Consider the following 16237-nt stretch of genomic DNA (forward strand, 5'->3'; position numbering starts at 1 on the left):
TTACAAATACTTATATTCACAACTCTATATTACCTAATTAGTTCAAATTGTTATGATCCTTAAGAAAATATAATAAGCGGAACTACTTTGCTATTATAATTAACGTTACGGTATGTTAATGAACGTACAAGTTTTATTAAAAATGTAACAAAAATACTTCTAACGGAAAACTGGAATGTTCTCTTCAACGCGAACAATAATTAATGTGGAACATTGAATTACTGCGGGTGCTTAAACATTATGCTTTTCATTTAAAAATGGATTTCATAATATTTTATAGCGGTGCATGAAGTGAGAAATTGAAGCTTTCAACTTTACAAAATATAAAATCAACCTTTAAAATTGACATTCATACCAAATTCACGACGCTTTAATGTAAACGAAGTCTGGGTATTATTTATGGCGTAGAAATTAACATAATTTAAGAGTTTTGAACATTTTGTAGATAACCTTGATACTTTCTTTTCTATATATTTCTATTATTATTAAGAAAAAATATTATGTCTCTAGAATTACTCATCTCAATCGTATACTTATACTTTTATAGATTTTCATTCACAGTCGTAGAGTTGAGCATGAGGCCCCTTTCAAATAACAGTCCTATTTTGTTTAACCAAACAAAAATAAAAACCAGTTGCCAAACTGAAATGAGCAATAAAACATGATAACACATTTTATGTGACTATTTGTCGATAGGTACTTCTTGGGCAAGGGCCGTGGTAAATCTATAATATGTAATAATATAAAACGTATATTGTTTCAGCGCGTTATTCTCAGTTCGGTTCGAATTGAAATAATATTTTTGTGTTTAATAGCCCTAGAATATAATATTAAGTACGACTTGGGTGCAAACGCGGGATACAGTTAGTACTCTATAAAATGGCCTAAGGCATCACAAAATGTTCTCAAAATTTACCTCTTATAGCTTGAAGATTTTCATGCAATGACTTATCTGACTGATCTAACGTATGCAATCGTATTTATTACTAAATCGCTTCAGTGCGAAAACAAAGGCATAAACCATCTAAATATTTAATTACCCATTTGTTGTGATGTGCCAAACTTTTCAAGTTATTTATAAAAGTTATAACCCTTATATCATCCAACATATATACATTTATAGCCCCAAAATTCCTAACCTCCTTTTAGTTTTCCAATACGAAGCCTACTTACATAACATTATGCTAAACAACCTTAAACAACCTAGCTCTACCCAGTGAAGCATTCATCTATGGTACGCCGACGCAATTTTTCTGCGGGCACAAATATCAACTAACAAGTCTATTTTTGTGTAATATATTTTTAATGACGTACGGAATTACCTACTTTTGTATAAGTTTATTCGTTTCAGATAATCATCCCGCAAATTATTTTGAAAGTTCCATTAAAGATAATAGCTTTAATTGAACTTTATTATTTTAACTCATTATTACGAGAATAATCTCGTAATAATGAATATGTAATAAAAAATAAAATAAAACATTATAGAATCTTTAAATGTATTTCAGAAATAATTACTTTATCATAACTATACTTAACTTAGGTCGCGTTCTTTCGAAATTTGTCACTAATCACTATGTATGGAACATGATTTTTGTTTAAATAAATTTTCAGTTGCTGATACCCAAGTACATAATGATTAATCAAAGTGTCGTATTGATAATATTTTATATCGAATAAACAAGACCGTACAACATACTTTGATTAAAATGAAATTTAATTAATTAAACAAGTTTGTTCAGACTTTACGTTCGCAACTTTGAGTTTTGTTGGCCTTTGGCTACAAAGAAAACTTTCAAAAAGTAATAGTTACATTGTTAGCCTAAGGGCCGGTTGGCACTTATCTACAGAAATAATAATGCGATCTGTAACATCCACAACAAATAACGAAACATTTCATTACATTTAATATAAACAAAGGAAATACTCGGAGCCACGGGAGTTAATTTTGTTGTGATAAATAACAAGTCTTTGTATTTTAAAATCATAATAAAAGATAAAAACGTTTTGTCTCCGACCCAAAAACAACACATAAGTATAGCGCCAGCGTCCCCGAGGACGGTAGGACCAGAGGACATGTTGGGTTGAACAGAAATAACTGCGCAAAGTTAAAGTTATCCTTATTTTATTTCTATATTTTAATCTAGGCTTCACAGCGTACCTATTCATTTTGTAATTTTTTTCAAATAAAACAATCGCGCGTTAACAAACGTGGACGGTTGGACCGTGGCTGCTAATTCAAATAAAGCTATATTCAAATATATATATATTTGGTGTTATTCCGCCCAAATTTCGACAATAAATGAGCGAGAGAGGGTCATGGATTATTTATTACTACATTTTATAAAATAAAGTTCTCCGACGCGTCTGTGTTGTATGTTCGCGATATAAAAAAATACTACACCAATTTTCGTTCTGTTTTCTCACCTTTGGATAGCGTAGTTCTCGAGGAATGTTTTTAATTTTATAGAACCTCGGTCAATTAAGATGCAAAGAAATGAACGTGAACACCAATTTTTGAAATCGAACTATAACTACATTCATTCATAATGTAGATGTACGCGTACCCCACGGTCTACGGATCCAAACAAAATTGACATGCAATTCGTAAAAACGTCTGCCTAAACGTGGCTATTTGTCACAATTGACCGAACTTTCAAAATTATATGCGATGAGGGATCAAGGCTTATCTTATGAGCTGCTCAAGGTAAGTGCACTCACGGCGAGGTCGAGCCTTGATGATAAAAAGCAATCTTCTTAATAGTGCGGTCCCGTGCCTTATCGGCATCGTAACCAGACCTCTGAGTTTCGGCTAAATGACCATCTTGTTATTTTAATAAGCCCCTTCTGTATACACCTTTATAAAACGGGCCACTTGTATTGCTTTTTAATTAGCATTATAAGCTATCTATTTTTGTAGCCTTGAACGTGTTGACATTGTACTCGAAAGAATGGAACTTATAACAGATTTTTAAACTTATAATAGAGCTATAATAATTAACACCAACGCTTTTTTTATTTAGTTTATTTGTGATTTTTTTAAAGCTAGCAGTTACAATGAATCTTCTACACGAGGCTTTTCTTGGCAACACTTTCCGTTAAAGCGACATAACCGTTCTTTATTCCATACTAGAGGTCCGCCCCGGCTTCGCCCGTGGTACATATTTCGCAATAAAAGGTAGCCTATGTCCTTTCTCGGGTATCAAAATATCTCCATACCAAATTTCATGCAAATTGGTTCAGTAGTTTAGGCGTGATTGAGTAACAGACAGACAGACAGACAGAGTTACTTTCGCATTTATAATATTAGTATGGATTTTACGTTTAAATAAGAAAAGACGTATAGGACAATGCCAAATTTAGTATTAGTAACTCAGTTCAGACTGTGTTTAGAGGTATACATGCCATAATAAGTTTGGTTTATTGCACAAACAAGCTTTGGTAGATGGCCGCCCGGAAATAAAAAAGCGCTGTTTTCTGTCATTGTCTTTTGTATTTGTTTTGTATTGTCATTCATGGAAATGATTACTTGGGCCTTGCTTGGGCCTTACTTGGGCATATTATTAAGTTACGTCCTTTGATTTTCCCTTGGTCAAAGGCAAAAGCAAATTCTTTCATCCTCTATTTCAACAATTTCGGGGTTGATTTTTGGGTACCTATGTGTGTGGTAATTTTACGGTGCTGAAGTTTCAAAGGGGAGCGAAACTGATTGTATTGCCTCATATAACATGAAAAACATACCACTTAACAATAAATTGACCACAATACACGATTATTACGAGGTATAAACTGACGCAAAATAAATTACAAGCCCAATTATGAATAAAGCCTAGAATAAGTTGTTAAAAGCCCAGTTGAGTATATAATAGTGAGTGATTCGCAAGCTTAACTCTAATTGTGTAGCTAACTACCAAAGTTCATTGATACTAACGATACACCGTCTACGTGCCCGCTGGCTCTGAAAACTTTTCCAACTACAATACCTATTGTATGGAAATCGAAACAATTATGAACGACCATTAACTGGTTTTGGCACCGACATCTCTTTCGTTTGTAATGTTATTTTTTAAGACCCCTTTTTTGTAGATAAGACAGATTTTATGGAACAGCTTTTGTTGTCCAATTTATATGCTCGATACATGGAGCCTTTTGTTAAAATTTTCATATTTGGCTATCGTATACAATATGACTTTGCAGAGAAAGACTAAAAATGGAAGTTAAGGGCATTCTTGGCCTCCAAATGTATGTTATGAAGGCAATATCAAGCCAATATCTTTCTCAACACATTACTTTATAATGGGCACATTTAATTGAAACGTTTCACACGTTATAAATAAACAATATGATAAATCCCTAACAGCTTATTTAACACTTTTTGTCTTATATTTGAAATTTCGACACTTTCTGAAAGTTATCAGGCGCTTGGTACTTACTTCATGACCAAGAAGCACTCATGAGAAAAATTGCAAGAAGGAAGTTGAAGCTCTGCAATGCACTATGGGGTCATTTAGTCTATTGTTAAGAACACGCTATCCTCTAAATTACGTTACATTCACAAAATGTGGCAATATAAAAGTCCTTTCCGTTCAATCACGTTATTTTAGATTGCGAATAAACAACTGTGCATTGTTTGAAGTGCGTATTTAAGTGACGTAACAACACTCTTTCCTGACGAACAATAGCTTCACCACTATCGCTAAAACATTGTCTCTATTGTGCATTGCTACTTTAGCAGTGCTTCTCGAAACTGAAACTCGTTTAATAGTGAATTACGTTTTACACGTGCGACGGCTTCAAAGGATTTATATTGCAATTGCGCCCTTTTAACACTCGTTTTATTTTTAGCATGAAAGCAATGTTTCAGCCTGGCTGATGCTATATGAAAGACGTATTAATCGCTACGAAATATACCTAATAGTGTGACGTGCGAATATCAAAATAGAAGTAATTTTGAATTTCAACACGTATAACGTACACGTACACGTATAATAACAAAAGCAAATAGGTACCTATTAATATCATTATTTAATATCTTACCTGAAAGTTAAATAATTTTTTTTTTATATTTCTGTAACATAGTGTTTTCCAGAATATTTCATGTTTAATAAAACGACACAGATTACATTCTGCTAGTGCAAAATAGACTACCTATTAAAAATTACATCGCCTCAAAAATTCAGTTTCGACATCTCTTAGCGACATCTATATAATTTTAGTAACAGGGAAATGTCTTTCATTCTTATCATTTCACGTCAAGTAATTTATTTTAGTGTTTATATAGTGACCCCGAACGTAAAACATCCCACGCAAAGGGACCGAGCGCTTCATCAAATAATTTATAGTTAGAAAATACATTACGTTTTTTTAATTATGAAAAATTCCATAAAGAAGAACGTGGTATTTTTATTTTTATTACATCGTATTACCACTTCCCATTCCTAATTCAAAACGTTGCCAAATATTCCATAGATAAATTATTATTTATCAGCAAAAGCTATTAATGGCACAAAATTCATTGTCATAATCAGAATTCTATTTTATACTTAGGATAATTGAATGCATGAATTCCAAATTATTTGATGATTTTAAGATTTTAACAGTATCTTTCATCTTGCCCTTAGATCTTACCTTTCAAAGAGCTATTTCCTTCAATTTGACAATGAATAAACTTCATTATGTCGTGCCAGTAGTATAATTAAAGTTGCTGCAACCTGAAAAAAATAAATCGTAATTAAATTTTCATTCTGAAACAATGTAATAACATGAAAAGAAAATCTTCTAATAAATAAAATTCCCGTGTCACAATGTTAGTTACCATACTCTTCCAAAACGGGTGGACCTATTCTCATGAAATTTTCTGTACATATCTGGTAGGTCTGAGAATCGGCCAACATCATTTTTCATACCCCTAAGTGATAGGAGTAAGGCAGAACAACGTTTTCCGGGAAAGCTAGTATAATATAAAATACAAACATTGAAACTATTTTTATTTAGTAGGTAGATAGTAAGTACATTGTACGTAAATAGTATTGTGTAACATTGAAAAGATCAAGACCTAAAACGGTCGCATTAAATCAAAAGAAATATTGTAACGCCTTTTCCGCAGCTTAACGCACGCAACCTTATACAACATCCGGTGCTGAAACTCGCCAAACAAAATGTACACGATATACACATTGGAATTTATACACCTTTAAATGTATACTGCCTTCACCGTACCGTGGTTGAAATATGACGTCACAAAATTTACAAAGCTAAGCTTTTGCTTCTAATGTTCGGTAAAATTTTGTTAATGATTCTAATCTACTAGAACACGAAAGAATATTTGAACAGCTGACCTATGTTCTGCCAATATTTTGAATTACGTTTAAACTTTAACCTATCACTATTGTATGGAAACTGAAAAATAAAAACAGTTATATCAAATGGAAATGTAAAATGTCACTGGAAAAAAATAAACGACGACAGGTTAACTTGGCTTGGAAGCCATTTCATCGTGCATTTTTAATCCAACCTGTCATACCTTGCGGTCGCCGACGGCCTGTCATTGGAATTGAACTTTTAACTTGTAGCCATATCTGATGTCCGAATGCTTTGTACGCGACATATAAAATGTGATAGATGAATTAATTTTTTAACACAAAGACAAGTATTATGCAATCGAAATATTTGGTATTCAGATTTGAATGTCACAGAGGTTATGCTAAACATAGCAGAACTAAAGCAAATCAAAAGCCTGGCTGGATCACGATTTAGAGCTAAATTTAGCCCGGCAATAGAAGCGCTATTGACGCTAAAGGCTTCGTTAATATAAGTCGAGACAGGCACGAACGGTCAATACTCTAAATATAACTCTGTAATGAAGTGGGGTTAATCCTGCCGGACGTCGCCTGCCCGCCCTGCCAGATATCCGCTGCAGACCTATTGCGTCCGATGTATCGCTAATTTGTTCATGACAGAGCTATTTCAGTTAACCTCTGATCCGTGACTTTGTTAAATAGGTAAACTGAAATGTTTTAAAAGAATTTGAAAATTTAAAAATGTATAAAAGCCGTTTTCATTCATTCTTCTTTTATTTGTTGAACTGATATCAAGAAAATGAGCTAATAATGAGTTTCGGGAGAAAAACGGTTTCTCAGTGAAAGAATAACTACATTAATCCTCGAACGTCTGCCTTTAACATCTATCTATAAGTTAAGTTGCTGACAGAATAATTTGTCCCATTAACATTCACTAGAATCTAGAATTCCCGGATTAGATCTTGTCAGAATCCCGTCGACAAAATGACAATCATTTTTCAGAGCGTAAAACTCATTTTCAAAGTGTCACTACAAGTTTGGCGCCAAATCGAAAAAACTAAAAGCACCCAAGACCTACATCCATTTGTCATGAAAATGTGCCCGATGCTTTATGGCACTTACATTCAGACATGTCCTTTAATTGCTACAATCGTCAGTCACAAACAGACCTCGTTAATTAGAAAGTATACTTATTAGTCCAACAGTTTTATGGCCTTTTTACGATTATTTAGCGTGTTTATATTCTCTAATGGGTTTCATTGAATCCCGTCTGTCACTGGCTTTTGTAATCTTGAATGCTCGTTTCTATAATCAAGAAACGATCTCCCTTCGCGATTTTATTTTTGAGTAACTTAGCAGAAAGGTAAGCTCACACCGTCTTTATTATTCTTACCTACGTTATGGGAAAATATCAAATTTTAAATCCGATTACCTACTTGTAATAATAAATTATTACATGAGTCACTATTATTACTAGGTATTTTTGGGTAAATAGTAACTTTCTTTTTTGTTTTAGGACGACTGTGGTTTTCAAAATGTCTCATTGGGCCTTAGGGTATATTGACTTGTATATAAATTGAAGAACTTCAAATAATTTTGCCACCAAAGTAACTAATTATATTAATTGCATTCCATAACAAAATGAACAAACGATATAGAAAATCATAGATTGGTGTCAGCAAAATTCACTTTACCGTAATTAAAGCTGGAAAAACGCAAATTAATATTCCCTGTGGACGTTGTCGAGCAGCCATTTGCAAAACTGTCATGGTTCGGATAGCGCTAACTGCACACTCAGTGGATTTACTCGGTTACATATCTCGTGTGTCGAGGAGACTTGAGGCTCCGTCACATCAGTACTTTTTAATTTAGGAGTATGTTTTTCATTAAAACTTGTACTGCGATACTTAAGCGCTCGTATGATGAATTAAAAGTGGCAAGGCACTTCTAAATTTGTATTTTTAAAACTCGGATTAATTCTGTGATATTATAGCATTAATTATATTACTTTTAACTGTGGAAAACTAACTGTTTTATGTATAATCCATACTAATATTATAAAGTGGTTATTGCTTGTATCAATCCGATATTAAAAATTCTTTTACTTACAGAAACCTATATTTTTTTTATACCGAGTCCGGGGTCAGCCGGGGGCAAGCGGCTAGTATCTTTAAGAAAGCAAAACAATGTTCATAAATACCCAAGTATTGTCACATAACCACCGCACAATTATTTTAAATACCTACACCTATATCAAAGTAATTTAAAAAATGCAGCTCAGTATGAAATCACTTCAAAAGAAGCAGTTGGAAATGAAGTTGAATAAAATTTATTTTTACTAATTAGAATGAAATAAGTTCTAGAATAAAACAATGTCATTTCCGGCAAACGATGTTAAGACTGGGAGACCTTTGACCAAGTTTTTTACTACAATTCTTTGTAGAGTGCAGTTCAACTGAGCGTTGCTTTGAACAATTAACTTAGTATTTTGTACTTCTGGTAGTAATCCATTGTATGCAACAATGGATTACTACATTACGACCACATTACAGCTTTATTCTAAATAAATATATTTTAACAACATATTTAGTATATTTTACATAGGTATTTCAATAACATAAGAATGTATTTTTTAACCCGCAGAACAGGCTTTAGCGTGACAGTATTAAATTTTCCAATAAAAATTCAGACGAAAATTCTTCAATTAAAGCGAGTTGATTTTTGTGGAATTTATCGACAATAATAATCAATAATAATCAGCATTCAATTAAAATTTTATAAATCTTTTTCGAAATTTATTGGAAATATTATATTTATAGATATGTGATACATAGTTTATCTTCCAAAGAAAGACTGAGCGTCGTAATTTTATAGATATAGCTAAGTAGGGTAAAGTTAGTATTTAATTTGTACATTGTGTGTTATTCTAGAGACAATGCTCTTCCCCAAATCCAATGGATATATATTTGGGATATCTAGCTACTGTTTATTCTAGAGATTGTCTCTTCCCCAAATCCAATGGATATTAATGTTGGTATATCTACTGTTTTTGAGTGATATGTCAACACTACAATTTTTTCACATTAGAATAAACAAATATCAGTGTAAAACTTTTTACCATAAAATTCATTTCTTATCCTTTTATTCATATTGAACACAAGTATGTGCCCCGTCAACTGATAATAGTACTTTAATATTTACCTACTAACATTAGCTTTTTAAGTCACGTACTAACACTAATGGATCTCTGTCATCTAATTGTTTTAAATAAATAAATAACAAGTATGTATTTTAATTCAATCCGCAGTTCATTAACCCAGCAAGTAATAAATAACATACTTTATGTAAATGATGAACATGTAACACGACAGCCACTTGTATATTGTTTTGGCACATGTGAAATCTACACAAATACTGCGAATGAAATGTTTTCACAGCGCCGTTGTGAAATTCATTTTGCATTCAACTCTATTTCAAGCTCACACCTTTGTGGTTATCAAACTATTTACATATTGTAATACTTGTGTCGAATTGCTCGGATATATTTTAATTAGTGTCGCTATTTCATATTAACAATATACTATTTCGACGTGTACTTTAAGTAATTATGGATACCTACCTCTTACATTTGCCCTACCCCTAGTCTGTTTGTTCTCTGTATAAAATTAACCATAAAATCATACTCTATAATTGTTTCCGTACGTATCCTTTGTAATATTCGAAGTCTTACGCTCAGAAAATATCAACACATTTAGTATATCACGTTCTCACAGCCTATTCACGGCTGTTCAAATTTTGTTAAAACAAACAAAATAATTTGTAACTTCTCAAAAGTGTGTAAATACATAATTTCCCACCTGCTATAGATAGCTACACTTCTTTCATTGACAATTTACGAGGTAGCCACGTTTAGGTGTAGAACTATCGTAAGGCGTCATCAACACTCCCCTAACCTACTTTTAGAGTGACACCGGGTCAATGTCGATTACATGGCAATGTTTTAGCGCCAGCGTGGCTCCTAGCAAAATTCAGGTAAATAATGAAATGACACCGACCAGTATGACACCTTTCTACAAATAGATATTTATTATTAGTTATTACTTTTATGGCCATAGAAATGTGTTTAATAAAGTATCTAGATTTTCGTAATCTAATTTTTTTGTCTAAGCTAAATATTCTGTTACAAAGATTTTCGTGAGTAACAAAAATATAAAATCTCTTGTTTAAAAATAACCTTTCACCTCAAAAACTCATTTTATAGCCAAGGATTCTTAACCTTGCCAACGAATTAACAACAAATAATTCAAACAAATATAATGCTTTTAATTTTTTAACGTCAATGTACTATATGACGTTGGAAATTTTCGTTGAGTCCTTAGGGAAAGTATTTAAAATACTTATATATCTATTCTGCACTTTTTAGTTTTTTGTTTACGCTCGCGAAGTAAAATCTATATGACAATTGTCTATTCGAAGTAAATCGTCATATTCTAAGTATATCAATACATATTCATAAAGTAGGTAGTACTCTATCCGTAATTAGAGAAAAATGAAAATGACGAATGTAGTAAGAATTGGTTGCGGTTAAGGCTCACGAGAACGAGTTCTGGCAACGCGCCAACCCGCATCCCTGTCGCTTCATACCCTCAAAGTTGCTGGCGTGCGTGATGTCAGTACAAGGACGATGAAATCCTTGCTAAACTGACGAAAGCCTTATAATTGTTAACTAGATTCTTCAAAATGTTAAAACATTTCTTTGTTATCATGTAAAACAGATAATTCAATAGTTTTCTCTTATTTTTTATTTCAATAATTTGCATGATACAATATGTATGTATTGTTTCTTCTACAAATCTATCTGAGTCCAAACATGAATTGAACAATTTGTTCTCTGTGCAAACAAAGATTTACGAGAGTCTACAATTGCGTGTACTTCACTCAGTCGAGGGTGCAAATTGAATTTAAAATATGCACATCCTTTGTTCGGTATCTTTCTTACGTTGAGCTCGAGGTTTTCTTTGAAGACTTCCATTCATGTAACGCGTGTTCAAAGTATTATAGTTTAAACAACGCGAATAAAATAGCGAAATAATTTATATCAAGTTTTAAATTCACACAAGTGACTCACTCTACGTGTTTATTTCTATAACTAAATCCTTTGCATGACTCAAATGACACACGCTAAAATTATATCAGAAAAATGAATTTTCATTTGAAATTCCGATTGAACGTAGCGCAGTGGCTACGGGCCAAGAACCGCATCACGAATTAATGTGGTGTAAACTTTACACTGTGCCAAATGAACCCCAGAAAAACTAGCTTTCATTGAATCCATGGCTTGTTTTTGCACTCGCTCTTTAAAGAAAATTATATGTAATATATTATTCATATCTTTAGAGTAAAATATTAAGTCAATGCACTGTAGCAAAATCACAATCACTAGCATAAAAACGGCGTCTATGGCGGCAAAACACATTGCATTCGGAATTAAACGACTTGAAAATTAGAAATATGAAAACCGTTTACGGATATTCAACAACATTTTATAAATGGAATTTAAAAGCGCGCTACATCCAGGAGCGATATAAAATTTAATAAAATCCTCCCAACGTGTTGCGTTGATGACGGCCTCGAGGCTGGAGCAATACTCTCCCTCCGAGGAATCATAGATGCATGAATAAGTAAATCGGCATGGGTTTTGCCGCTAAACTTATACGTTCATATGTTACGTATTTGCGCATCACGATATCCGAAAACTTATGTACAGCGTACATCGTTATGTACAGAAATAAATTGGGATAAGCCGATTTTCCTTCATACTATATAATATGTACTTAATAATCTGAACTATTTGTTTCTTACTAATGTTATTTAGATTCAATATTTTAAGCAAATAAAACAAAAATAAAAGTGCGCCCAATTAGGCTTTAAATCCTCAACCTACGCCCACCTCTACTTAGATAATAATGTTGAATCAATATTCTTCTCACAAAACAATATTTTACCGTAAGTTTGTCGACCTTACCACTGAATGGTACATTCAACTTACGCGATTGCTTTTATATTATGTATCTTTTATCTATTTGTATTTCTGTCCGTCTGAATCTAATGGTCATTAGGGATTCATGAGGACATACTTACGTAAATTACGTTTTACCATGGACAAAATATAAATAGTTGAACGAGCACGTAGGCACTAAGTTTTATGGGCAACGTGATATTGTGGATAAAAGTATTATTCAACAAACATATAAAAAATGTACGCATTCACATTTATTACCTATATAATTATTATTTATCTATCATGTTTCGATTACAAATTTCAGACGAAGAACTAACGATTAAACTTACTGAAAATTAAAGCTTTAGCTATAAAGACATGGCACATAAAATTTCCATCGTCCCATACGATATTATTTCTTATCCCTCAAATAATTAATTAATGCAATATTATAGTCTTGAGTCCAGTTAAATATACAAAAAAATACTTTGAATTATTATATAAATCGTTGAATCATGAATAACATACTCGTTGTTTTAACTGCCCTATTTAACTGCTCAAATTGAATTGCTTCTCTAATTATAACTAAAAAACAAAATCTTCGATGAGTCTATTCAGTTGTTCATAACAAAGCCAAGTGTAATTCAACTGACTCAACTAAGGCTGAACCAGTTCAAGTTGACTCGCACAATTCAGTAACAATTTAGAGCGTAGTGCAAAATCAATAGCTCCACTATTGTCTTATCAGATAATAATGGCGAATCGCTTGTGTTAAGGCGATCCCTTTTTTATAATTTATACACATTTGTAAGGAAGTTTATTAATGGTGTTATATTTAATGAAAACTACCTGTTCGTTCATTGTTTCATGGCATTACATTACCTAGCATCTCTACATGTGGTGCAGCCTTGCATAAAGTCCTCGTGTCCAGGCTTCTAAGTAAAAAAACCAAACTGCGGATATACAAAACGGTTATAAGACCAATACTTACCTATGGTTGTGAAGCCTGGACCCTAACCCAGAACGAAGAGCGTAACCTTTTAGTCACAGAACGAAAGCTTCTTAGGAAGATCTTTGGTCCTATCAGACAAGGGGATGGAAGTTGGAGAATCCGGAAGAATGCCGAATTAGAAAAACTCATGGCCGAGCCAAATATACTTGGGGAAATAAAAGCGCATCGCCTGCGTTGGCTTGGTCATGTAGAGCGAATGGGTGAGGAGCGAGGTCTGAAGAGAGCATACTTGGGCCGTCCCTCGGGCCGTCGGCCGGTGGGTCGACCCAAGTATCGCTGGCGCGATCAAGTGGAGAGGGACCTGACTGCGATTCAAGCCAGTGAAAACTGGCAAGTGACCGCTCAGGACCGGGGAAGGTGGAGAGTTCTCGTCTCGGAGGCCAAGACCCACTTCGGGGTTTCAGCGCCACAGGAGTAAGTAAGTAAGTAAGCATCTCTACATACGGCATTACCTAGATCGTGGTAGACTGAGCCATCTTCAGATACAAAAATCATACCATAAAATAACTCCATTTCGAAAGTTAGCCAAAAAAAACAAAATTAAAGTTAAGTATAGCTCTAAGCCGACTGATCCGATTTATAAAAAAAATATCACGCACGTCGGTATTAAATCTGTGTGTTAAACTCTATTTTGTTTGATTTCAAATTTATATTTTTTTGTGAATAATGAATAAAAAAACCTTATCAGCAAGAACATTCAATAAATTACAAAGCCTACGGAACTTGCGTAGCACATGTAGAGTGTCTACGACGCATGTGACAGCGACAATCGTTATCGTTACAATATAATAATAAAATTTATTTTGTCCAAATCTTTGCCCAAAAGTAAGCTATTTTTTGCGCAAAATTATATTTATAATTAATAGTGTATGTTGAGAATATAAAAAGTCTAGCATAATCCAGATCGTGTAGACCGTAACCCTTAGAATTATACGAACTTTAATTTATTATTCAAAAGGAAGTTACACCTTATAAATTCCAGATTTTGTATTAATTAAAAATAAATCAGTACCATCAGTATCATTCATCAGTTGGAAAAATATCTGCTCAAAATAACACCATTTGTCGTATAACCTTTCTATTTATATAAAATCGATTTTAGGTTTAGTATCATGATGCATTAAAATTGCAACTGCACACAGTGAGACTTCACATTTAATATGAAAAATGCTTTCAAACATTTATGTCCAAGCTTATCGTAGTATTTCTTTGTTATGAAAGAATTATGTTCGATCATGACTATCATAAACCCATATAATATCATGAATTCAACGGTAATGATATATTACTTTTAAATTAAACATCGCTTTTTGGTTATCATCAGTTATATATTAACATTTTATTTAAATTCTTACTAAGCGTTGTATTATATAATAATTATTCTAATAAATATATTTTACGGGATTTACATACAAACTGCTATTAATAGTATGATAATTGATATAATTAATAACTTCCTACGTCAATACTTATAAAAAACCTAAACGTGTTTTTCTAATATCTACATTGTGTGCAAAACTTGACGATTTAACAATGACACGTGATTAATAATATAACATTATATATGTATAGGTACTTAAAGTAATAGCCCGATTTATATTTAGCGATAACTTAGTATTCAAGGATCATGGCAGCGAAACGTAATCAATATTATATTAAGTTATATACACCTATATTATATAATTTAAGGAGCTCAGATAATTCGATCGTAGTTCCGGTGAAAATCCCTGAGGGCTCACAAGTAAAAGGTTTATTGTTCGGCAATTTGTTTTCCTTTGAAACCCTCCACATTAATATGTAATGATTTTATATTATTTAGTCCTTAAACACTGTCCAGCTCTAATTTATTATTAGCGTAAAGGCATTTCGGTACTAAGGTTTAATCTGCTTTAATGTATTCGCGTGTTTCTTTGTTTTGAATTTATACAGCGTCCCCTGATACCACCTGTGTCTAATACCTTTGAAACATTAATGTTTCTTCAGGCACTTTAGCATAACAAAATAAACAAATAATCGCTGGATTAACTACAGTTAAAAAGAAGTGCATATGTATTATATAACATTGATCACTTTTGAAACACAATTGAAACCTTAAATTGTTGTCATCAACATCTATCATCTATTTATTAAAAATTATTATTATTTTAATAATAAAAATAATTTTGTATTGTACTCATAAGAAATAGCTCTGTATAATTGGCGCATTCTGTGTTAACCTCTAATTGTTTGTTACTTTATCGCAAGAACTATATGTTATGTAATAATTATATTAAAGAATCATTGTAAACAAATGTTGGTTAACCAAATAAATAAATAAAAAATCACCACTACATATAATTAGAATACCTAAACGAGAAACCCTGTACAAGTTAGCTTAATCTTGGTGTATAATAAATTTAACTCAAAAATTACGAATCAAAAGTTTACGAAGTAAATTGTTTTGAAATTTAATATACGTATAATTTTAGGATGAGAAATCTATATTATATGGATGGGGTATGAACCTTTTGAAAATTAATTAACATTAAAGAAAGGTCTTGTCTTTGAGAAATTAATTAACATTTAATGAAATGCTAACAAAGGATTTTTTAACCTTTAGGTACTATGGTGCCCGATTTTTCTCTTTTCCTGTGACTCTCTGTCCGCCTTGTAAATATTTTTGTGTAACTTTGTTTTTCTGTCTCGTAACAGGCACACGACTCATTTAGAATCTACATTTTTTTGTATTTTTTTAATTAGGTACCTACCTACCTAAATATTAACGTAGTGATTAGCACGTGAGCATTCGGCACAACTCATTGGAATGGGTTTGTTCATCGCTCGACGATAATAATTAAAGTCCCAACTCCCCGGGCCAGGCCAGCCTGACTGGGTGTACTTGATCAACTACATTCCCGTAAATTTAGTCAATTAGTTTAACAACCC

General features: G+C 32.7%; 2 protein-coding genes across 6 annotated transcripts in view; one reads left to right on the plus strand and one right to left on the minus strand.

The window, feature by feature from the left end:
• The window catches only part of LOC123700968 (pseudouridine-5'-phosphate glycosidase), a 104198-nt gene that overhangs the window by 54951 nt on the left and 33010 nt on the right, over positions 1 to 16237 (plus strand). The window lies entirely within an intron of this gene.
• The window catches only part of LOC123701000 (CD63 antigen-like), a 50082-nt gene that overhangs the window by 32216 nt on the left and 1629 nt on the right, over positions 1 to 16237 (minus strand). For all 4 annotated transcript variants that reach the window (XM_045648422.1, XM_045648418.1, XM_045648410.1 and 1 more), the window contains exon 2: positions 5629 to 5711. The gene's annotated coding sequence lies outside the window, so the exon portion shown is untranslated. The remainder of the gene's footprint in view (positions 1 to 5628; positions 5712 to 16237) is intronic.

The sequence above is a fragment of the Colias croceus genome, chromosome 2 (genome assembly GCF_905220415.1).
Source record: "Colias croceus chromosome 2, ilColCroc2.1".
Classification (NCBI taxonomy): Eukaryota; Metazoa; Arthropoda; class Insecta; order Lepidoptera; family Pieridae; genus Colias; species Colias croceus.